This window comes from Cydia pomonella, chromosome 5 (genome assembly GCF_033807575.1).
Source record: "Cydia pomonella isolate Wapato2018A chromosome 5, ilCydPomo1, whole genome shotgun sequence".
Taxonomy (NCBI): Eukaryota; Metazoa; Arthropoda; class Insecta; order Lepidoptera; family Tortricidae; genus Cydia; species Cydia pomonella.
The window spans coordinates 3,770,923-3,795,956 of NC_084707.1; the positions used below are offsets into that span (position 1 = coordinate 3,770,923).

Consider the following 25,034-nt stretch of genomic DNA (forward strand, 5'->3'; position numbering starts at 1 on the left):
TGTCGCTCTCGAAGTGAGCGAGTGGCTAATCTACCATCCGCAGTCGATGGCGCTCGAGTTATCTGGACATAAGTGGAACGTTACTTTTGAACGTTGTGCTTTTCGTGCTCTTTTGTCTTGTGGGGGGATACGTTTGTGGGTACAGCATCGTTAGAATAGGCTACACATAACACGTTATGTATAGTAGAAAATGTCCGCATGGTTTCCAGTTTAAAATCCTTATTTCCATTTGGCGTATATGTAGAAAATAATAAATAAATAATAATAAATGTTCATTAATAAATTTAAAGTAACATGTTTGGAAAGAGTTATTAAAATAAATAAGCTTTGGTAACAAGTAACAACTTATTAAATTGCTTTTGCAGGAAAACAATAAAGTTAGGAAATATCAGTCAAGCAAGGAATGAAACCTTAAGAGGGAAAAATAGCTTTGCGAACATACGTACATTTTTTACATGATAAAGTGTCACCTCAATCATCATTTTTAACAATTCACTTTAATTTTGATGTCGATCGCTTTCAGAAAAACCCTAAAAAATGGAGCTAGGTACGTAAAGTTATTCTTCCATCTTAAGTCAGACTGCCTGCCTGACTTTGCACGACATGTCTGGCAACATCGGCGACACGTGTCGCCAGTGTGTGTTATAAGGCGCTGGTGACACGTGTCGTGGGAGTGGGACATTCATTTGTCGCCGAGTGTATTCCTGGCTTAATACAAAACTTACATCTAGCGCATTACCTTCATTAAAATTTTATATTCTGAGTAAATCTTTTTTTAAGGTGTTATTAATATTTTATCAAGATTTTTTGACAAAAGAAATATTAGTAATTATAACATAAAACCGATTAGGAACGAAGGCATAAAACGATTATCGTTCCAAAAACTCGTTAGTTAACCGTACAGCGAATAAAAAAAGAAATAAATTCATTTACGGTTACTGATGAAGTTAAAGTGACGTCACAAAGTTTGTGACTCCCCCTCCCCCTTTTCACAACATTTCACATTATTTTGGCCCCCTTCCCCCAAAACATGTGATGGAAATGATGGCCCCTAAAGCACCAGACACAAAACAACATTGTAATAAAATCAATAACCTAAACTTATAATCGTCATGAATTATTGTTATTTACATTTAAGGTAGCAGTTAAATAATAATTATACTGTGACAACATTATTACCCCGATTAAAACAGGGGTAGTTGGGAAAATAACATTATACTGTTGGCAACACGGTAGTTTTAGCAAGACAGGCTCGTTCACTTGGGTTCAGGCCGTCAAAGAGGACGCATCGTAAATGACTTTTTAGGTCAGAGTACTTAAATAAATATTAAATATTATAGGACATTATTATACAAATTGACTAAGTCCCACAGTAAGCTCAATAAGGCTTGTGTTGAGGGTACTTAGACAACGATATATATAATATATAAATATTTATAAATCAATACATAGAAAACACCCATGACTCAGGAACAAAGATCCATACTCATCACACGAATAAATGCCCTTACTAGGATTTAAACCCGGGCCCATCGGCTTCATAGGCAGGGTCACCACCCACTAGGCCAAACCGGTCGTCGCAGAACAGTACTTGTAAGTACCTCGATTCTTGTAGTAGTAATAGTTCAGAATAGCCATGCAAGAAGAAGCACCACATTATAAAGTGTCAACGTTCACACTAACACACACACAAAACAAAGTAACTCACACCACGAACGGCCGTATAAATTAAAACATCCGATCGCGAAGTGGCGGACTCGAACAAATGGCAATGAATCAAAAACAAAACAATGTGATAATCCCGCATCTTGTTTAGGTTGTGGTGCAAGCGAAGCGAGTCTAGCGTTGACAATATTTGGAATGATCGATCATCTCCTTACGCCTGTGGAACGACCTTCCAATCAATATCAGAAAAGCTCAAAGTAAATTCACTTTCAAGCGCGTGTTGCGCAAACTTTTATTTGACAGATGTAAGAAATGTTTCACAGTAGGTACAACAGCAGGTAACAAACGTCTCTTTTTGACCCAGTGGTTGACTGGTAGAAATGCCTTAAGGTATTAAGCCCACCATTCGTACTTAATATTTTATGTGCAATAAAGCAAGTAAATAAATCTCCTATCTGCTAAACAGTTCAGTTAGCCAGCTTATAGGAACCGGGCCCATGTGCTGAATGAATTCGTTATAAATCCCGTCTGGGCCTGCAGCTTTGTTGGTGTTTAATGTTTTAATAGCTATCAAATAAATATTCGCTAAAAACCTTCAAACCTTCAAGAAAAGAGCGTACTCCCATCTCAAAGGCTGGCAATGCATTGACAACCCCTCTGGTGTTGCGGTTGTCCATTGGTGACGGTAGTGGCTTACCATCAGGCGATACGTCTGTTCGTTTGCGTCCAATATCATTAAAAAAACTCACTCACTGTCAAGAATACTCACTCACTCACTGCGAAGCGCTGGTGGCCTAGCGGTAAGAGCGTGTGACTTGCAATCTGGAGATCGCGGGTTCAAACCCTGGCTCGTACCAATGCGTTTTTCGGAACTTATGAACGAAATATCATTTGATATTTACCAGTCGCTTTTCGGTGAAGGAAAACATCGTGAGGAAACCGAACTAATCCCAACAGGGCCTAATTTACCCTCTGGGTTGGAAGGTCAGATGGCAGTCGCTTTCGTAAAAACTAGTGCCTACGCCAAATTTTGGGATTAGTTGTCAAGCGGACCCCAGGCTCCCATGAGCCGTGGCAAAATGCCGGGACAACGCGAGGAAGAAGAAGACTCACTGTCAAGAATACGCTAGGTGTGTTCATTTTGTATTGGACAAGGGGCGCTTGGCACTGAGAGGTTAAATGACTTCAAGGCTTTTAGAGTTAGACCATTCTAAGTTGGCGGCGATTTTGATGACCCAGACTGTGCACGTACCGGAAGACGCAGAGTGGGAAGGCCTCAACCAACGATCTGGTGAAAGTCGCGGGAAACCGTTGGTAAAGGGCGGTGAATATCCGTTCGATGTGGAGATCCTTGGGAGAGGTCTTTGTCCGGCAGTGGACGTCTTTCAGCTGAGATGGATGGATGAAAGACTGTGCAACTGTTATTTTAAACGACAAACTTCTATGGAATTATTCCGTTTAAATGCAAGTTGCACATTCTGAGCTATCAAAATCGCTGCCAACTTAGCTTGGTCTAACTCTAACTTAAAATTACAAGAAATATCAAATTTCCGTGCTCGTTTATCTTAAAAAATATAATAGAACTAGCCCAAGAGGCGTATTCTGATTGTAATATGGCTGTAATTTGTATTTGTTATGGATAATTATCTGTAAGTACAAAAGTGAGCTTCCTTCAACCAGAAACGTCACTTTTAACACTGACAGGTCATATTAAGATGTCCACATCAAATTTATAACCTGTTATAACAATCAGAATACGCCTTCAACACGTTCTCATTCCAACTATAGCTCAAGACAAGTGCATTCTTAATCTACTTCCAAACAACAAGTCTTGACAACATAAAACTAGTCCGCTCCATCTCGTGTCTTCAGGCAGCGGGTAGTTCGACAAGAGGCGAGCCCAGGAAATGAAGCCGAGCTCAGATACGAGGCACAAAGAACTGCCTTCTTGCTTTATTAACTTGTGACAAATTGTCACACCGTTCGTTCTTAACGCAAATTAACAACATGTTAATTGTGTATAAGTATTTTAATCGTAAACTTTCAAGAGACTTAGAATTGTACTTAGATTGAATGTGTTGAAAAGGGTCACTCGCGATTTTAACATCAAAAAATATCTTATATGTTTGGTTCTATAACGAGAAGCTTTATCGAGAGCCATTCACATTGGCTGATGCAATTAATACAGTCTGAGTATTGTCGAACGAGCGCGCGAAGCGTAGATATTCAACTTATTACACAGGGCTGGCTAGGGGCACGTCACGGCATTTCGATGACTTTAAGCTATTGACGACCGGTCTGGCCTAGTGGGTAGTGACCCTGCCTACGAAGCCGATGGTCCTGGGTTCAAATCCTGGTAAGGGCATTTATTCGTGTGATGAGCATGGATATTTGTTCCTGAGTCATGGGTGTTTTCTATGTATTTAAGTATTTATAAATATTTATATATTATATATATCGTTGTCTAAGTACCCTCAACACAAGCCTTATTGAGCTTACTGTGGGACTTAGTCAATTTGTGTAATAATGTCCTATAATATTTATTTATTATTATTTATTATTTAAGCTGAACTATCCGAGGATAGTTTGACGGACAATAACTTAAGTAATTATGTTCTAATTAACCTAATTATTATTAATATTTATAATATTATTAATTAATATTTATTTAATTAAATTCATTCACGGGTTCACTTCCTTTTCTTAAGAGGGAAGTTATACCACGTGATCGTCCATGCAGAAAAAGAAAAAGATTTTCCACTTCTAAATATTTGAAGTGGACACAATGGAAAACTAGGTTTATAGGTTTTCCTATTTTTTTCAAAATAAAAAAAATAAATCTCAAACAGCGAAACCTATAAACCTAGAATATATTATGCTCAAGCAATTGACATCAAAATCAAAGTGATTTGTTAAGATTTAGTTAGTGGAAACCGCTTTCTGCCGAAATGGAATTTCATTGAAAAATTACCGTTATTTCGTTAGATTCAAAAAGCTATTCTTCCCTTTTAACACGTCAACAAAAAAAATCAGGCCGTTTGGTTGTTGTCTATTACTGTTGAAAGTATGTACCTACTGTGCTTTTCTATTATTCGACTAAATTATAAACAAGTGTTACACAGATAAGACTTTAAAAGATAAATAACGTCTGCGGTTTGTGGTTCTCCTCTCTATAGAGCTGTGACATCGGAATATTTCTAAGCTGAGTCAACATGTATTTATTATGAGGCTACTTATCAGCCATTAGTGATCAGTAGTTAGTTGAGCAACAGCAGGTATTTATGAGTATTAGCTACCTAGGTAATGTTGCTAGTAAACATAGGCATAAAAAACCCAACCAAATAACTATTATTACTATTATTGTGGAACCCAGAGCAAACGAGAATATAACACATATATAACTTCTCGTTCGTTTAACAACACAATAATATTTAATACTATATTTCCGAAAAACGAATATACTAGTTTATATGTGTTCAAAAAAAGATTTAAAAAGTTGCTTTTAGATGCTATCTAAGCATAGTCATAGTCATAGTTTTTTATTTTATTGAAAGTGAGTGCATTATTCGCCAATAAACACTATGTTTGGCGAAACAAATGTAAAAAAAATGTACCAGACTTTATTCAGGAAAAAAATAAATAAAAAAAGAACAAACTGAAATAGGTAGGTGTCATATTTATTACTAAAGAAAAAGTAACGACGCCATGCAGTGGTGGAGGCCGGATTCGAATTAGCGAATCGCAGCTTTTGCGGCTACCGCACTGGACCTTTCCTGTATTGGGAGCGTGCATTAACTGTAAGGGGCAGCACAGGAGACGTAAAATTTTTGGTGCGAGGTGTCAATGTGAAGTTTATGCTTCCAATGTAGCCACTAGATGGCAGAACCTACTATGCAGAAGAGAACGTACGAGAACGGTAGATGGCAGCACTTACTTTGGCGTGAAGTGACAATGTACTTGTTTATGTTCCCGATTCAGGCTACAAGATGGCAGACCCGGAAATGCAATCTTTGAATGACTAGGAGTTTTTGACCACAAATAAAATAGTATTAAATTTTAATAGATTGATTAAAAAACGACATAGACGTACATGCTTTATACATAAGACGTTTATCTTTTTTTTTATAACATTTAAATAAACATAAAACAAAATCTGATTTAATCAAAAATCCTGTCAAACACCAAAATTTTCAATAATGCAAGTTTTAAACACCGGAGGTGCAGTAAAATTTACAAAAATCAATAAACATAAAAACATTTTCGTCTTGTTAAGCTGTTTGCAAAAAAATGTAAGTTAAACACGTGTCAAACACACGCCCAGTGGGCAAATTAATCAGCAAAACAGGCAAAGGTCAATATAAAATATTCCGTGCATTGACTTTTAGGTCACGTAAGCGTGGCATTGACTGATGCGTCACTGCACCTGCGCTTATCTTATCGGCATCTAGATAAACGCTGAGATAAAAATATCATTTGCCGAGAAATTTATTGTTTAACTGCTATTCTCACGGGTAACGGCTTTGAATGTTATTCACAATATGTATTAGATTGTTTTAAATGGTTTTATTGTTTTATGCATAAAGTCATAAATTGTATTAAATCGAGTTTATCTAATTAGTATTAGTTTTTAGTTTTATTTTATAGATAAGTTAGTTTATCTTTATTAATGTACCATTCTTAATCAAACAAATATAATTAAGTTTAGTAAATAAAGTTTAGGTGCGCCCAAAAAAAAAGTATTTTGCAATAAAAATGTTGGTATTGGTGAATTTATGTCACTGTTTCACCACGCATAATGCTGTCCACAAAACCTCATATTCCATTGGAAAAGAAGTTCGAATTTATAATTACTTGAGTGAAAATACAGTTTTTGAATGTTACACAGGGTCCAGTGTTACAAGACTCATGATTACACGTACACTTACTTTTATATCTTAGAAGATACACATATACTAAGTCTATTTCGTAATTTACTGACGTTATAAGTTCCAACTTCAAGTAAGTAGGTTTTTACACTTTCCAGCCATCTCTATTATAATTAAATTGTTCCTTAAATACAGATTCAACGTACAAATAAGCAATATTTAAACAAAACAAAGGCAGTCAACTAAAAATCTGTTTATTCCCGTGTTTCCTTATTAAAGAGATAAACACACGAGCCAAATCAACCGTATGCCGCCATCTTGGAATTGAATAAAACAAAGTGTCGAGTCGTTGACGCATGCTTCAACGTGACAAAACAGTGCATGTGTATATGGATTTCATAGTAACTTACGACCTTTCATCCTGAGATGTACATGGTGGAGGTTGTGTTGTATTTATATTAATCGACTGTGACATAAGACAGTTGTATAGATGGAGGATATAATAAAAATATTGGATTTTTCACAAATATGTTAAACTTGTAGCCATAAGCATAAGAGATTGGCTAAAATTACCTAATTAATAATTAGGTAATGTCCTATGAGCCTGGCAAACTTGTCAGTAGAAAAGGGTGCATTAATATTTTTAATTTGACGTTTTTCTGACAAATTAATTTGCCAGACTAAAAAATGTAGGTAAATATTTGTCAAAAAAGAAATTAAAGAAGATTATCTGCAAAATTGAGAATCTGAAAGACAATTGGTTACTTACCTATTTGAAAATTCAATTTATGCAATTTTTTTCTACTGAGAAATTAGTTTACATGTGTAAGATTCATTGTTAAAAGCTCATGGAATTTCTTGTCTAGAAGTATGAATCTTGCATGTTTTGTCAATCAATTGTATATTACTAATATTATATTCGAGTAACAACCAACTTATTACAGCATTATTGTTACCAATGTGAAAACAACCTTAATGTCATAGAAATAGAGATCAATGTTTTCTTAGCCAAATTTCAATATCCTGGCATAGGTAAATGATGGTTTACTAAAAAAAAATTTACAATGGAAAATATTTAATTGATTGGATAAATAAGATTGATATAAATATCAGAATGTTCAATATATTGTTAATAATATTATTACAGATTTAAATTTTATTATAAGTTTGTTATTTATTTAGGCAATTTATTTGCCAGCGAGAACTGCTTTAGTTTTTTTTAAAAGGTTTGCTTTGGCGCCAATTTCGATGTTTTAAAAAAGTAGCGCTGATGATTTTCATTATTGATTGTCGAATTTTCATGTTTAATGTATCGATACATATTGGATGAGAATTAAATTATTTCAAGTAATACAAACTGAAGTCTTTCAATGAAATTTGTTTCACATGACCACAGACTGTAAACGGAAATAACAAAAGTGGTTGTATCGTAACGATTAAGAATTGGAAGAAAATCAGTTAGTTGGAAATACAAATCAGGCTCCGAACTCCCTATTTATTATTAAATTCACAATGAATGACCTAACATAAACCAAAGCTCCTTTAAATAAACACATCTCGATCGTTAGGTGTAAATCGCCGTAAAGCGAACGGTAACGCCGCTCCCATCTCTTTCAGGAAATTAGCTGAGCATCCGCAGCGGGATTATTGCAAAATAAGATATTGTTCAAACCATTCGTTCGTTCTTTGAATGATGCCCCTTTGTTTCTGTTATTCGATTAGATAGTTGTTCTGAATTTAAATGCTGATAGAATTAGTGTCGGGTGTTCGGATTTTGAAATTTTGATTGAATTTCTTGTTTGGTTAATGTGCGTATTTATTAACTTTTGTAAGTATTTGTTTTGGTATGGTTATGGTTATGGTTTGGTATGGTTTATCAGGTAGGTAGGAAAACCATGTAGAACACACTTCGTTTTAACACACTTAGAATTTATATAAGTACATTTATGTGTTTATGTAAATTTGCTTAAATAAACCACTGTGTGTTTTTACGTTTAAAAATAAGTAGATAAAGTGGAACCCGCTTTATAGGCAGTTTTTGACATGCAGGCTAATTCCAACAATATAATGTGATACTGATCTAACATGGATCTGACATCATTCCAATACGAGATGTTTCCAATCTCCTTTAGAGGACCTGCTGAATTGCGCATTATGTCAACCTTCAACCAAAAATGACATTTGACACTGTCAGTATCATATTGGAATGAGATTTTATAACTAAAACTTGAATTAGCCTGGTGGTCCCTTCAGAATCTACATGTTTTACTGTAGAAGCATTTTTAAAAGTATGCAACGAAAATCGAAATAATACTACTTAATTGTATTTTTTTATTGTACCTACTTTATTAAGTACACAGTATAAGGTGATTTGGTCTTAAAGTACCTAATAAAAAAATTACTAAAATATTCAAATGCTACCGTGATACAGATCTATCTAGTCTATGGTATGTAGCACAGAGTAAAAACCGGGAAGAATGAAATAAGCATTGGTGCCAACGTGACGGACGGAGTAGGAAATTGCGGACTCGCGCCATCTTGTCATAACGTGTCATGTCGCTGTTGGGTATTTTTAGTCATTTACATGTAAACTTATTCAGTATATATAATATTCAACATTGTAATTACAAAAATTGTGTTTTTATAATGAATAAACTATTCTATTCAACAAAATGTAAAGTTCATTTCAATGTCACTAATAAAAATTCAACAAACTTAAATTTAAATTATCAAAACTATAGTGTAATCGAACAAACATCAATATTAATATGCGCCTCCACCCTGCATCGTACCTGGCTCAAAAGTACCCATAATGCCTGCAGCATTTCCTCGCTGCACTGCAATTGAGATCTGTTGAACCAGGTACGATCCAGAGCGAGGGTCGCAGCCCCTCTCCCGAAGACGCCGACCCAGTTCTGCAATCAGGCGGCGAGCCTCAGAGCCCCAGGGCCCCGCGGTCTCTATTGCCACCGGTACGAAATCGTATCTTGATTCCAGGGCGGAGTATTTAGTGTGCTTTAGCTTAGCGGCGGATTCCGCCGCTGAGCCAGCACACCGTGTGGTTTGCCTCAAGTGGGACGCGGCAAAGGTGCTTACACAAGTCGCGTCCCACAAGAGACAGCGTCCCCTTCGCCATGGAATCAAGGTCAGTCCGTCCGGTCTTTTTCCATCTGCACGACTCAAGCCAGGTGGCTCCAGTACGCAAGGCACGCTAGCCGACACCATTGCCCTTCGTATGATCTCGTTGATCGATTGGTGTCTAGGAAATCGCCCCGCGCACCTTTGGCAGCTCAGACCATGGTGTCCGTTGGCTTCTACCATTGCTCCGCATCTGCAACGATGAGACTCGCACACACTGGCCCCCAACCGGAGTGCCACTGCTATTCTTAACGAGTCGTTGTCTAGCAGTGTACCAAGCTGGGGTGAGGGCAGTGCATGCATCCAGGCCCCTGACTCTGGCTGTGCAAGAGCTTTAAGGCGTGCCAGATCGACACCCGATGCATCAGTAAGCAACGAGTTGTATATATCTCTACTCCAGATGTCGTCCCATTGTCTTTGGACAGCGGGGTCGTCAGGCCGTGCGTCACCCGGCATAGATGCCGACCACTTTGCCAAGGCTTCTGAGACAAATGGAACCGGGGAGTTGCCACCATTAAGAGCTAATATTCGAGTGACAAGGTCCACGGTTCCATGTGCAGACGCTAGAAAAGCAATGAGTCCTATATCTTCGACGCGACGAATACCAAGGCCGCCGTGTCGTATGGGAAGGCTCGCCTGGATCCACTGTGTGTCCGTTAGATCGACGTTTAAAATAAGTTGCAAGGTAGACTTTAATTCTTGATCTATTTCTTTTGCTGATTCAGGGAATTGCCATGAGGGAGACGTCCTTAAGATATATGTCATCCGGGGTGTGGCGAAACAATGACGTAGTAGTGTCATGGATACATGAGATGAAAGATTGGTCAAGTGGTTTCGAGCTGCCACAAGTGCATCCTTTTTAGTTCGAAGGGCGGCACTGACACCCTCGGGGAAAATGGGCGCACCTAATAGGGAGAGAGATGCTTTGTCAAGTCTTTTGATTCCCGGCAATAGTGTTTGCAGAGCCGAAAAGGAAGATTCGGACATAGACCCACAGAAGAGCTCGCATTTCGTAGGGTTTACTTCTAGCCCAAGTTCTTTGAAAGTGGGTATGAGGTTCTTTAGGTCCTCGATTATTGTTTCGGGCCTTCCACCGATAACTCCATCGTCAAGGTACCATACATTGAGCGGAGAATTTAATGTAGTAATAGATTTATGTATAGCCAAGCAAAAGAGCAGAGGACCTAAAGGATCGCCCTGCTGGGCACCGATTTGTGACAACACTATATTTTCTTTGAAGTAAAGATTGGTTGCGTCGGAATAGCATTGGTATAAATAGGGGTAGAGAGGTGGTGCAAGTTCAAGGACCTCCTTTAATATGCTATCTCTTTCGACACAGTTGAATGCATTTTTTAGATCAATTTTAACGAGTGCATTTTCAGTGTTTTCATGTTCTAAAACAAAGGACCGAGTGGCATGAATTGCTGCCTCACAGCCTCTAGCTGTTCCAAATCCTATCTGCTTTGGCTGCAGGTATTTTGACATATCATCCCTGACAGCGTAACAACACAACTTTGCAGTAAGACGTCGGATAACACTGCCCACCGCTATCGGCCTTATGCCGCCATCCTTCTTTAATAGTGCACATAAATTTGCACCATAAAGGTAGGGCCTTACTTGCAGGTTAAGCATACCCTTTAACAAGAAGTTGCACATGTCGGTTAAGGACTCTAATAATCTAATTCCATTATTACCCGCAGATTGTGATGTGAGTTCTTTGAGATTTACATGTTCAATTTATTTGGAAAAACAATTTTTCGGTGACTGTTTGAAGAAAATGCCTAATGTCATTGTAAATTTATCTGTAAATAGGACCTTGTAATGCCTCGTGTTTAGATATATAAAGGTAAGTGAAATTATGTCGGTTTTTTTTTTTATCGAAATCCTCTTAAGTTTTGAACAAATAACCTGTTAAAAAGTCCTTGATAAACGATTTTTTGTTTTCGCCAAGTTATTATTAATACTAAATATGAGATTTAATTAAACCAACCAACTTGGTAGTAGAAATAAGCGCGAAATTCATAATTTGTATGACAGATAGATCCTTGGCGTCAGTCTACGTTTTTCAAAGGGTCTAGTAGGCTAAGCGAACAAGAAGTGCCCCCAACGACGGATTTTGTCGATATTTCTGGTAGTGTACTGTTAGGTCCTAAGGACCCTCCATGCTTAACATCAGACCTCGATTCTCTTCTGTTTGCGAGTTATTCAGGATAACGTAAAATAATTAGGGTAACATTGAAAGTGTCATATTTTATAAACGATTCAAGTTACGTGAACCAAACAAAATTATATTTGATAACAATAAAAAAAACTACAAAATGCATATTTTTTACCAGCATCCTGTCCTTAAACTTCATTGCAAAAAATAAAAATATTTTTTTCCTTCCAATTTTTTTTTTACTTTTCGCGGAGGTACACGTCCAAAAAAAAAATGCATGAGTAGCCACTAATTCCCACTACATACACATAAAAATATTTGCACAAATGTTCGTGCTTCATGTCAAAAAAAAAACGATTCTCCAATAAGTAGTCACTGGCATTATATGTACAGATAGAAGTACATCAACGATGACGTGTCAGCTATTATCTGCATTTGTTTTTTGCATTTTGTAGTGGAAAATGGAAAACATTAAATGCAAGTTTTGTAAAAAACATTAAAAAATATCCGTGGGAAACAAAAATGCATAGAAACAGAGCAAGAGGCTGATTTATATAGCAAATGCAGTAATATGTTAATTTGCATAAATGATTTATTGTGTGGTAAGTGTCGACTTTTAGTGTATAAACATAAAGCAGTAGGTTGCAGACGAAGAGCGAGCATCGCCAATTGTTGTGCATGTACTCGCAGAAGTTGATGCTACTGCTTTATGTTTATACAGATAATATTATGTGTCAGATGTTATCAAAGCTGACACGTCATCGTTGATGTACTTCTATCTGTACATATAATGCCAGTGACTACTTATTGGAGAATCGTTTTTTTTTGACATGAAGCACGGACATTTGTGCAAATATTTTTATATGTGTATGTAGTGGGAATTAGTGGCTACTCATGAATATTTTTTTTGGAGGTGTACCTCCGCGAAAAGAAAAAAAAAATTTGGAAGGAAAAAAATATTTTTATTTTTTGCAATGAAGTTTAAGGACAGGATGCTGGTAAAAAATATGCATTTTGTAGTTTTTTTTATTGTTATCAAATATAATTTTGTTTGGTTCACGTAACTTGAATCGTTTATAAAATATGACACTTTAAATGATACCCTAATTATTTTACGTTATCCTGAATAACTCGCAAACAAAAGAGAATCGAGGTCTGATGTTAAGCATGGAGGGTCCTTAGGACCTAACAGTACACTACCAGAAATATCGACAAAATCCGTCGTTGGGGGCACTTCTTGTTCGCTTAGCCTGCTAGACCCTTTGCCGCCTTTTTCTACTGTCAAACTTTTCTTTGTGTTTGTCATTCATTCACCGTTACTTCTGTTTTACTCATTTCCTTAAAGGTTAACTGGAAGAGATCCCATACAGGGATAAGTTCGCCTTTGTTGTATTTAATTTACTCTGTAACTGTGTTTTTATTTCTATGTACAATAAAGTATATACATACATACATACAAACTTGGTTTGCCAGAGTATATACTGCTTTTGAGTTGTTGGCACCACTGAAAATAGCTTGTCAAAGTACCAGGAATACCTGAATTTATTAAGTGACCATGGCGAGGCACTAAATTAATGAAAAAGAAACAGCATGAATGTGATGTGCTTAAAAAGTGAAAACACCACTAAACAACCACAAAACATGGAAATCCTTGATTATTCGATCGGTTATTAATCGAAGCGTGCTAGGTGGTACATTTTACAAAGGTTAACGTTCACAGATAACAGATAGTGAGTCAGCTGTGATTCATGCACCGATAGCCCACATGCACTATCTGCGGATCTGTGGGACGCGCGGCGAATGCTGATGTTTGGCGAATCGCATGTTGTGTTCTTATATGTAAAAGTTTAGATTCTGAGGTTGTGGTATGAACTGTACGTTACATACACCTTCACATAATCTGTCTATATATATTCCGTAGGTTAAGGATCATCTTTCATTATTAAAATATACTTTCAACCAACAAGTTGTCTTAACGCCGACGCCACTCCTCACATGGCGATCCTACCAGGATAGCAGGACAGTGCATACCACAAGGTTCTACTTCTATTTCTTCTTTCTCGCGTTGTCCCGGCATTTTGCCACGGCTCATGGGAGCCTGGAGTCCGCTTGAAAACAAATCCCCAGAATTGGCGTAGGCACTAGTTTTTTTTTTAGGTTCTACTTCTATTTAGAAATGTATATAACGCTGGCCTGACTACCTACAGAGCCAGTTTCATGGAAACTCAAACTAAGAACCCGGACAAGTGCGAGTCGGACTCGCCCACCGAGGCTTGCCTACGAATTTTTTTTTTTTTTTACAAATTTAAAATTTTACTTATTTTTTTTACAAATTTAAAATTTTCTGATTTTTCCCTGAACTTGTAGTGTAAGAAGATATAACTTGCCAAATTCCATAGTCCATAGTTCTAGATCGACGGGAAGTAACGTATACATTTTGATTCCAGTGAGATTGTCATAAGTAATATACGTGTTTTGCGGCATAAACAGCTGTATATTTTTTTACGTTGACTTAGATGTTTGATTTTTTCGCAGCTCCAAGGGACCTTCACGCGTTCTTGTGATAAATAGTCTTAACAGACAGACAGACGGACGGATGGACAACAAAGTGAGCCTAAAACGGTTCCGTTATTTCCTTTTGAGGTATGGAACCGTAAAGCTATGAGTTACAAATTGATTTGTGTATATTGGCAACACTGGTAGGAGTAAAACACGCTTGATCAATGGCGAGTATTTGACCAGCATTGCCAGTTTAAAATTTGTAAAATTGTAATTTAGCATAAAATACCCTATTTACTGACGGGTGACGTGACTGACGTCGCGGCAAAACTTTTCACTAATCTTTTTACAAACAAAAATAAAAGATCAGTACCCCTAGTATAAATTTTATCGACATCATAACGTGACGAACGCGTTTGCGTTAAGTCTCATTTTGTATAGGATTTTGAGTTTCCAAAACGTCCCGCTTGGCGCGCTCTTTCTAAATCCAATACAAAATGAGACTAAACGCAAACGCGTACGTCACGTTTCAAAATCGAATTTATTTACACTAGGGGTACTGAAGGATAGTCCAACACAATACGATTATTTTGTATGAATAGAATGCGCAGATAAAGTTATCTATCAGATATAATAATATAACACATAATATATATATAGCACGCTCCCTTTCTTTCACATGCAAGACAAAAAATAGAGTGTCATATTTATCTAACAGATAACTGCATCCGATGATTGAAAAATCAGACCTGAATAGGGTAATTATTTAACAACTTTTTCGTGTGCACCTGATATATGAAACTATTTTCTTCTGCGGACCCAGTCACAGTTTATTACTAGTAGCCTATCCGTTACGAACAGTCCTACATATAAACTCGGTTTGGCAAACGGCGAGCCTAAGGCCCAATATAGCCAACATAACTCAACCAAGATTCCAATATAAAGATAAGGCGCATCATACACGGTCCGATCTGAATGCGTCGACACGTCCCCCATATCCGACCGAAGATTGAAATATCTGACCTCCCCGATAGCCTATTTAAACGTATTTACATACGTCATGTGTGGATAAGGATAGCCATCTTTCTATTACGGAGGGTGATGATTTTTATGGTTTATTTAATGTTTGGCGTAAATTTTCGGGATTAATCGAGAGGGAGTTTGGGAACTTTACGGTTTAGAAGGTTTAGTTTAGATGCAATGGTTTAGGTACAGTAGTGTGACTACTTAAAAAAAAAACAGTCAAAATATTAAAAAAAAAAATGTTTTTCAATGAAATATTTTAAGAAACATGGTTTTGTTAAATAAATACTTTAGTTTACAGCAGAGTAATAAGGAATAAAATAACTTTGCCAAAAAACAAATTACATGTTTACCTATAGGAAATACTTAGTAATTTCGAAATCAAAGTCATGTATAATTCAATATTACTTGAAGGTGTTGACTTGGTGTTGACTTGTCACCTCTTATGGAATGATATATCGCGCCTTTAACTGTTTTTTCCACGTAACTATGTGTATAAGGCACTGCATTCCCAGTCACATCGCGCACGTACCGTCTGGTGCAACGTCTAGTCTGCTATCGCGTACGCAGCCTTCCGTGCCAACACTAATTTAAAAAAACAAACGGCTTTACACACAAACTCATATAAAACTAATTTATGTCTTATGCTTAAGCTATTAAAGTTGCTTTTTAATTGCGGCGCTGGCGGCCGATGCGTTCGCAGCTCATTCGAATTCCAATTTTGAATTTGAACGCATTAGAAAAGAAAATCAGTTCCACGGACGACTCACTGTAAGCGCCGTCGAAACGCCATTCAATTTTCAACCCTATTTGATGCACGGAAAGTATGAATTACTGTATGGTGGTTGAGTGTTGTGACCTTTTGATTTCAGTAGGATGGTTTCTGCATAAGGCACAGTGCACACGTGCGTTGACTGACGGATTTTATCGCACGATCACATGGTAACGGAATTCGATTCGTGCAAAAGAACCTGAGGAAAAAGCTAAATTCCCATTTTATTGATTTCAACTCTTTAAAGTGAAAATTGTAGAACATCTTTCGTATAAGTAAAATATAAATGAAAAAGTATGTATAGTAATCCTCACATCGATTATTAATTAATTATTTTAAACATACATGCTCATTGCTCCATAGTTTAATAACATCTTTAAGTAGGTACCTACAGTAGAAATATGGCGTTAAGTTGAACAAAAGGTTAAAAAAAACATAAAAACACTTACACAACCCGATTTCCTCCATGCCAACGTTATTTGTATACCATCCGGTAGCTACGCTACCATTGAATCGTTATCAGTTCGTTATCGCGCGTTATCAGCCGTTATCGTTATCGTAGTCATTAGTCGCGTGAAATCGACCCGGTGCAATGTTGGTAAAATAAGTTTGGAAATTGTTTTTTGTAATTGTTGCAGCATCGTCTAAAGTTAAGGTTGTGTGATGACATCAGAGTACTTGAAAAAAAAGTCGACATCCGTGTACAAACTCGTTTGTACGAGTGGCTGCCTCGTAGCAAACAATATTTTAGAAAAGTCTGAAGTAATATGATAAACACAATGAAGAAAGAAATGCATATATTCCTCATTTATATTTCCCGTATTAAATTTGCAACGCAATGTCAATCTTTTCTTTTATTAGTCTAACGATTACAATTTTATTGTAAAAAAATACTTAATAATAATTTTAATCAAAAAGATTTGCTGACCATGTTTCAGTGAGACTGAAATCTGCAAGTGCACGAGAACGTACGTAAGTACTACTTGCTTACTACAGATTTTTCATGTATATAAATTTGATCAATACTTTGAGCTAAATTATCTTAGCCTAGTAAATAACCACGTTTCCTACACCAACATCAAACTCTGACTTTCTAGACAATAGTATAAACCCACCTTTAAACTCCGAACAATTCAATAAATCCCAATGATTGCACTTCACTATTATAAAAGACAAATTTGTTGCCAACACCACAAACATCGCAAATCAAACTCAACCATACAACCTCACCTTTAAAGTTCACTTCGCTATAACTCGTAAAATAGTTAGAAACTAAGTTGGCAACACAATCAATAAGGAAGGAATAATTTTAATTGGCTAACAATAAAATATGTGAGTTGGTACGTCTGTGGTATCGGTTACAGCACACGATTTTGTTTAATTAGAGATGGGATAATGTCGATATTTCCTCTTAAATTACTTGGGCAAGTCCGAATCACGAATTTCACGACGTATTGCGTGAGAAATGGGAACGATAGACATTTTTCCGTGACTATTCCTAGAATTTAGTAGGTATATTTTGATTAATGTCTAAGAAAGGTTGATATATTATAACGAGTTCGCGTCAAAAGGCGAGATGAAGATATATAGTTTCCGGAAAAGTTAACGAGTGCCAATAAAATATGAGGTGATCCGTATCGATACACTGTCACGATTTTATTTAATTAGAGATGGGACGCTGTCGATATTTTTTCTGTCATGTATAATCTTTATTTTAAAGTTTTGTAAATTTTAACAGTGTAGAAATCTGTTACGAAAGGAACTCTCTTGTCCTGAATTTACATTCGTGCAATATTTGGCACATCTCCTTTTCTAAGACATGCGAGATAATTTCTGTTCTAAAAACATAGGAATGATTTAAAGAGCATGTTCTAATTTAAAATGCTTTCATGCTAAAAGGTCAAGCATGTAACACTTGCACGCAAACCTAAAGCAATCATGAGAACCTCAAAATCACTTCAATTAAACAAAAACTCGAAAAAAACGTACTGAAAATGGCGTGCGCGCACCCCGATCGCACGGGTGATTGCGCAAGGACCGATCGGAGCTTCGTGACAATATAATTGCACTTTCCTAACACAAAACGACGTAAGCGCCTTTAACTTACACACTCCATAAGCTTTTCTTTAACTAGCTGCTAAAATGCTTTAACTATATCATGTTCTTAGGGACTAAAGTCTTTTTAAAATTACAAAATGGCGTCGCATACCTCATTGCCTGTGCCTTAATTTATACCTAATAGCAAGATAATCAGCACTTTTTCGCACGTCTCATTTACATTTAAAACCTTTATCGACGATGATATTCCGATAGAGTTAACGTTTATATTTCTCTGCGACTTTAATTGGGCCTTTAGAAAAGGTGAGATATTTCGATGGGTTTTTCTTTTGTGTTGGAGTGAAATATGGCTGGCTTTTGCTTGTAGTGTGAGGGATTCTATTACGGATAGCACGCTATGCTCAGTTTACTTTGTATTAATTTTCATTGAGTTTGTGAAATGTTTCAAGGTTCACTTTACTTAATTTTTGTACTGTGTAGGAATCGATGTTAACTAATATCCCGTAGGTATGTGTTTTGTGTCCTTTTTGTGTTTCTGAAAAATGCCCAAGATTAGGTTAACTATTTAAAAATACCTGCTAAATGTGTTGAAGTTTATAGAAGTGAAATATATCAGTCAGTCAGCATTTTTAATGTCAATTTAAATATCAACCAAGTAACCTTTTTTCAGAAAACAGGGGTTTTATTTGATTTATGAAAGTGATTTGTGTGACGTGTTTTTGTATAATTTTTTCAAGCATGTGTTAGCTAGGTGCCATCCCTGAGTAATCTTAAAAACAAGAACCCCCATGCCCGGGTGTTTATCACGCGATAGCGATGCGAAGATTCGCGATCCGTGCGATAAAGCGGCAAGATTTACGCGCGCGATACGTTGGACCCCCGACGGATCCGCGTCATAACCTAAGTTCCAGAACTTTGTCAGATAATATTGACAAGATAGGAGAGATTAACTGTGCTGTAATCTTTATAAAATTCGTCGTCATACGGGCTGAGTATGAAGTAAGAATGCATATATTCTGACTGACTGACTCATTAATGAAGAGCCGAAATGAAACTATATACCAACTTTTATCATTCAAATATTTGGTTTATTCGCCTTAATATCATTGCATTGGTCTTAAAGTATTACATCTTTCTGGCGTGCAAATCTTAGGTGAAGAACTTAAAATTCTTGCAAAAACTAAATATATCATAGAAGGGCAATATCTAAAGGCGTATTCTGATTGACAGGTCTGGTTTGTCTAAATATGATCTGTCAGTGTCAAGTGATATTTAATCAGCCAAAAATGAGCAACTGGATAATTAATTGAGCAGACTATAATAATAAATATTATAGGACATTATGACACAAATTGACTAAGTCCCACGGTAAGCTCAATAAGGCTTGTGTTGAGGGTACTTAGACAACGATATATATAATATATAAATATTTATAAATACTTAAATACATAGAAAACACCCATGACTCAGGAACAAATATCCATGCTCATCATACGAATAAATGCCCTTACCAGGATTTGAACCCGGGACCATCGGCTTCGTAGGCAGAGTCACTACCCACTAGGCCAGACCGGTCGTCGCAATATAATCTAGTCGCTCAAGTCTTATGATTAATATTGTCGCCAAGTTAATTTTTGCAAGCTAGGTTAATATATAAAGCTCTAATAATTATGTTTTTAAAGCACATTTTTACGTAGTTTCACGTAAAGCAAACGTTTTACGTTCAACATCTCAGCACACTCGTATCAGAGCGTCACGGCGCGGCCATTTATTCGGCTTATCAGATCGGCTTGATAACGCCATCGCGATAGGAGGGTAGGGGGGTTCTATAAAGGTTATTTTACTTTTTTGTATGTCCATAGAGCTTGGCAGAGTATATAGACGGAATAAAAGCATTCAATTTTAGAATAGTTTTTAATAGTAGTAGAAGTAAACTCTTTATTGTACAAAAATACATATTAAAAGTAATACATATAATGAGCAAGAAGTACAAAAGCGAACTTATCTCTTTGAGGCATCTCTTCCAGTTAACCTTAAATTAAAGTTAGTATTTGTTAAGTTAAATTTATATTGAAAATATTACTTTTCTATCAGTATTTTTCATTTCTCATGCTCTGAAAGGGGTTGTTGTTCTAATAAGTGTGCAGAAAATGATACGTTTCTGCAATAGAGCATTTTACGATAAGCAGTAATATTTTGGTTTTAAATGGATTTGTTGTACATTTTCCATTCTGATATTTAACTTCTCATTCCATAAATAACAATACTTTTACCTAAATTGTTAATTGAAAGTACCCTCAAGAAATACTATAAAAATGTCTTCTTTATCATGTTTTTTTTCATCTCTTATCAGCATTTAGCTCATGTGTTTTACTTTCTTTCGAAATTAAGTAGAGTATTTAACTCTGGTGAAAGGTACAATTTCAGTCTCGGGCTATTGGTGCTCTCTCTGCGTTTTCTTCCCTGCCAGAAGGGATCAAAGTAACACTTTTCTGTTCTAGGACATTTTATGGCTAGTAAAAAATATCAACATTATGAAATAGGTATGAAAAACAAAATGGATCACAATTTCATTATAATCGATTACGTGTGAAACATAATCATTTCCTCGTAGGTGATGACGATGAGGTGGAAAGCAGAATATGTCACATATAGCAATATTATTTCCACCTTGGGCGTTAACGCAAGCAATATTATTTCTACCTTGGGCGTCCGCTTAGCCTTAAGGTTGACTGGTAGAGAATGCCTCGTGGGATTAACTCCGCCTTTTGTACTATAAGATTTTAACTTTTGTGCAATCAATATTAAATAAATAAATTACAATGGAATTCCTCACTACGCTCAGGATTCAATGCACGCCCACGCCGTAAATACGTAATTTACTACTCTCAATTTCCATTGTTTTTTAGTATAGAAGCTATTCAGAATAAAAATTCACTACAACCGCTATAAAAATTCAGTCGCTCCGGACTCGCAACTAAAACACACTGCTTATCTAAACAGCGCATGGGGGCGCTATCAGATGAGATAGCACTCAATGGGGGGTGATACAATTACAAGTGAACGGTCTTCACACACTACTCTGTTGCATTCATATTGTAATGGACTCCGTATTTTAGGTTGGGAATGTTTTCTGACATTGGATTTTGGAAGGCAAAATTTAATGACGGGTTCATGTATCGATAAACTGAATTATCGACTTTCTTATACACTAGTCATCGTTTCAAATTTTGGAGTGAGTACCTTCTTAGTCTTCTTACTAGTATATGGGAGAAACATCGATAATTGATTTTATCGATATAGGAACTCCCTACATGTCATTAAATTAGTAGTTATGTCTGTGCATAAGTAGTAGAACCTCCTTGCGTGAAATATTATCTGTTATATGTTTATGGATCAAAAAATGTCATAAAAATAGTTATTATTTCTATTTTTTATGACATTTTCCATTTTCGTACCCAAAGGGTAAAACGGGACCCTATTACTAAGACTCCGCTGTCCGTCTGTCACCAGGCTGTATCTCATGAACCGCGATAGACAGTTGAAATTTTCACAGATGACGTATTTACGTTGCCGCTATAACAACAAATACTAAAAAGTACGGAACCCTCGGTGGGCGAGTCCGACTTGTACTTGTCCGGTTTTTTCACGATAGGTACATTTCACAGTTACATAGAGTAAGAACATTATAGCCACAAACAAAAAATAGACAAAAACAATTGAAAGCAAAACACACCACTTAAAACAAACGAAATCCTTGCACATTTCACACCCACTCGGGCATCGCTCAGAGCTAACAAGCCCGGCGCACACGATCGGATCGCGCGCCAATTTGTACGCGCGTCTGCGCGCGATTTATGGCCCGCGGATAGGCGCATAGGTCTAGCGACAACGCACAGATAACGTTAGAGAGAGATTGTCGTATGGGTGTTGTGCATGTTATACAACAATAAAGTTGGCACAGATACCTTACTTTTATATAGGTATGATACCTATGATAGTCCCTATGACCTCTCTGTCAAGTTTCTATTGATTAAGCTTAAATTAAAAAATATATATGTATATTTAAGTAAGAACCGTACCGTATACCTCGCGTTCTTTCAAATATATTTTTAATACTTAGGGCCGGTACAGACGGACTGCAACTCGACTGCCTGACACGTACTGGACACGACACGACTGGAGTACAGACGGACTGCAACTTGTATGGGAACTGCATGCCGACGGCACTCCAACTGCAACGTCGACGTGCAGTTCCCATACAAGTTGCAGTCGAGTTGCAGTCCTTCTGTACCGGCCCTTAATTGTTACATATCTAAATAAATAAATGTGCTGTACTTAAAAAAAGTTTACAAACATTTGACATTGACAGCTGCTCCATACAAAAATAAACTGTCAAAGTTCGATAGATCATCATTCGATGCTACTAGCTAGGTATAAATACCATTTGTACAGTATTTTTATTACGTTTTTAATTCATATTAATTTTCTAAGTTAATTAACTGTAGCTAAACATTCAAAAAATGTCTACAAACATTTTATTTGTCATATAAAAATTAACTGTCATAGGGGTCATCATTCGACGCGAGAGATCTAAACAAAAATTACAGTTCGATTACCCCAATTTATTCAAACTGATCTGTCCCTTTATCACAAAATTGGTAGATATAAAAAAACATAAGTAGGTACAAAAGTACTAACTCAAAAAGAGGAAAGTCAGCTCCTGATAGCGGAAAGAAAAGTGCTCAGGAAGATCCTGGGACCTGTCCGAAGTGACGACGGCTCCTGGAGGATCCGGAAAAATGCCCAGATCGAAGAGTTGGTGGCTGAGCCCAATATCATCGGCGTAACTAAATCCCACAGACTTCGCTGGCTCGGTCACCTACTCAGAATGGGGGAGGATCGCGTAGTCAAGGAAGCGTACTTGGGGCGACCAACCGGCCGTCGACCGATCGGGCGCCCCAGGTACCGCTGGTGTGATGTCGTGGAGGCGGACCTGCGTCGGCTGAATGCCAATTCATGGCAGGAAACCGCGCTGGATCGGGACAGGTGGCGTTCTCTCGTTTCGGAGGCCAAGATTCTTTTTGGATCGCTGAGCCAAAGCAGTTAGTTAGTTAGGTACAAAAGTATCTGCCTATCTGGTATAAAAAAACAAGATATAAAATTTAGTATTAATGTGAGTTAGATACGTACTATAATCATTAGTAATCAGTAGGTAACCTATAGTCATTAATGTGCAGTGCGTCATTAAAAGTCATTAAATCGAAGTGTTATCTTGCCGGATCGATTACGTCTATGTCTATAACAAAGATAAATAAAATCTAGGAAAAAAACCTGCCTCGAAAATCAAGAAAAATGTATGCTCGAGTAGATGGCGACACCGTTTGATATATAACACATATCAGTGAAGGAATACGGGTCAAGATGCCAAATGTCATTGTAAGAATTTTAGTCCTGTGTCGAAAGATGGCAGTAAATTTAGTTGACCACAAAATTTACTTTGACAATACGCCTCTATACTCAATTCTTTTATCTTTACTGAGTTAAGTTTCCTCTCCTAACAAATTAACACACGTTTATATATATACCTATGTATTAACATTACTAGCCTGAATATCTTTAAAAACAGATTAAGAGCCTTGTTGTTGCGGGAGTGCTTTTATTCAATTGAAGAATTTGTTAAATATTTTACTGACAATTGTCATTTTTAATTAATTCAATAATAATTTGTAATTATTTTGTATTGATGTTTTGTATGACATTTTGTAATTAATCTTATATTATAGTAGAATTGACGCATGTTAGATTAATTATTAGATATAAGTAGTCAATATTCAGAATAAATAAATAATAAAAAATAATATTTTATAAAATCTATAATTCATTATCCAAACATAGGGGAGGTAGGTTTGAGGCTAATGGGATTATTTTACACTTTCCTTCTTAAATCAATTATTTTCAGTGTCAAAAATATATAAAACATTGTTTTGTAATGAACATTCTAAGCTCTTTCAAATGATTCCCCACTTGACTTAGTAACTAAACTTTGGAATATAGTCCCCACCTCATATTGGGCATTTTCCATAGTAAATAAAGATAAAATAAAAACTTTCAATGCGTTCGGGTTAGCCCTGCCGGGCTAGCCAAAGTGATAATCGCTATTGTTACGATAACAAAACGCTTTGTCTCTCTATCACTCTTCCATATTAGTGCGACAGCGACAGTTGCGTGTCGATCGCTTCGGAGTGTAATTTGCATGTTGACTACGCAGCCTGTTCATAACTATTCCAAATTTAAAATCGACCACTTAAGTAGTTCTCTCAGATTTAACGACGTGACAGACGGTCGGACAGACAGAATCGCACCATAAGGGTTACTTTCTGCACCTTTTTGGTGAACCCTAATAACGATGTTTTCAACAAAAACTCATTGAATAATATAGAACGTTTGTACAACGTTAAAAGTGCTCTTCACAAGTATTGTGGCCCCTCCAATTATGAGTCTATTGTTTCTAAGGCATTTTTTCACAAAATACAAAATTTATCTTTCATCCATCGGCGGGGAATCGAACCAGCTATCTCTAGTTCGCATCGCTTATCGTGGGATCTTCAAAGTTTTTTGTTCGAGTAAAGGATGCTCGAAATTGTATATTGACTTACATTTACTTTATTTTTGTTTAAATGTTAGTGATTTATAAGGCTTTTGAAGATTATTTGATATCTGAGGCTATAATAAGAATGCTTAAATCATGTCATGATTTAATATTGCTGTATGAGATCGAAATGTTGATGGTTTTACTTAGAATATTTAGATAAAGTTCGAATGTGGGATAATTTTGAAAATGTCATATATCTAT

General features: G+C 36.5%; 1 protein-coding gene across 2 annotated transcripts in view; it reads right to left on the bottom strand.

The window, feature by feature from the left end:
• Positions 1-25,034, bottom strand: part of LOC133518479 (zinc finger protein ush) — a 307,695-nt gene that overhangs the window by 116,710 nt on the left and 165,951 nt on the right. The gene's annotated exons all lie outside the window — the stretch shown is intronic.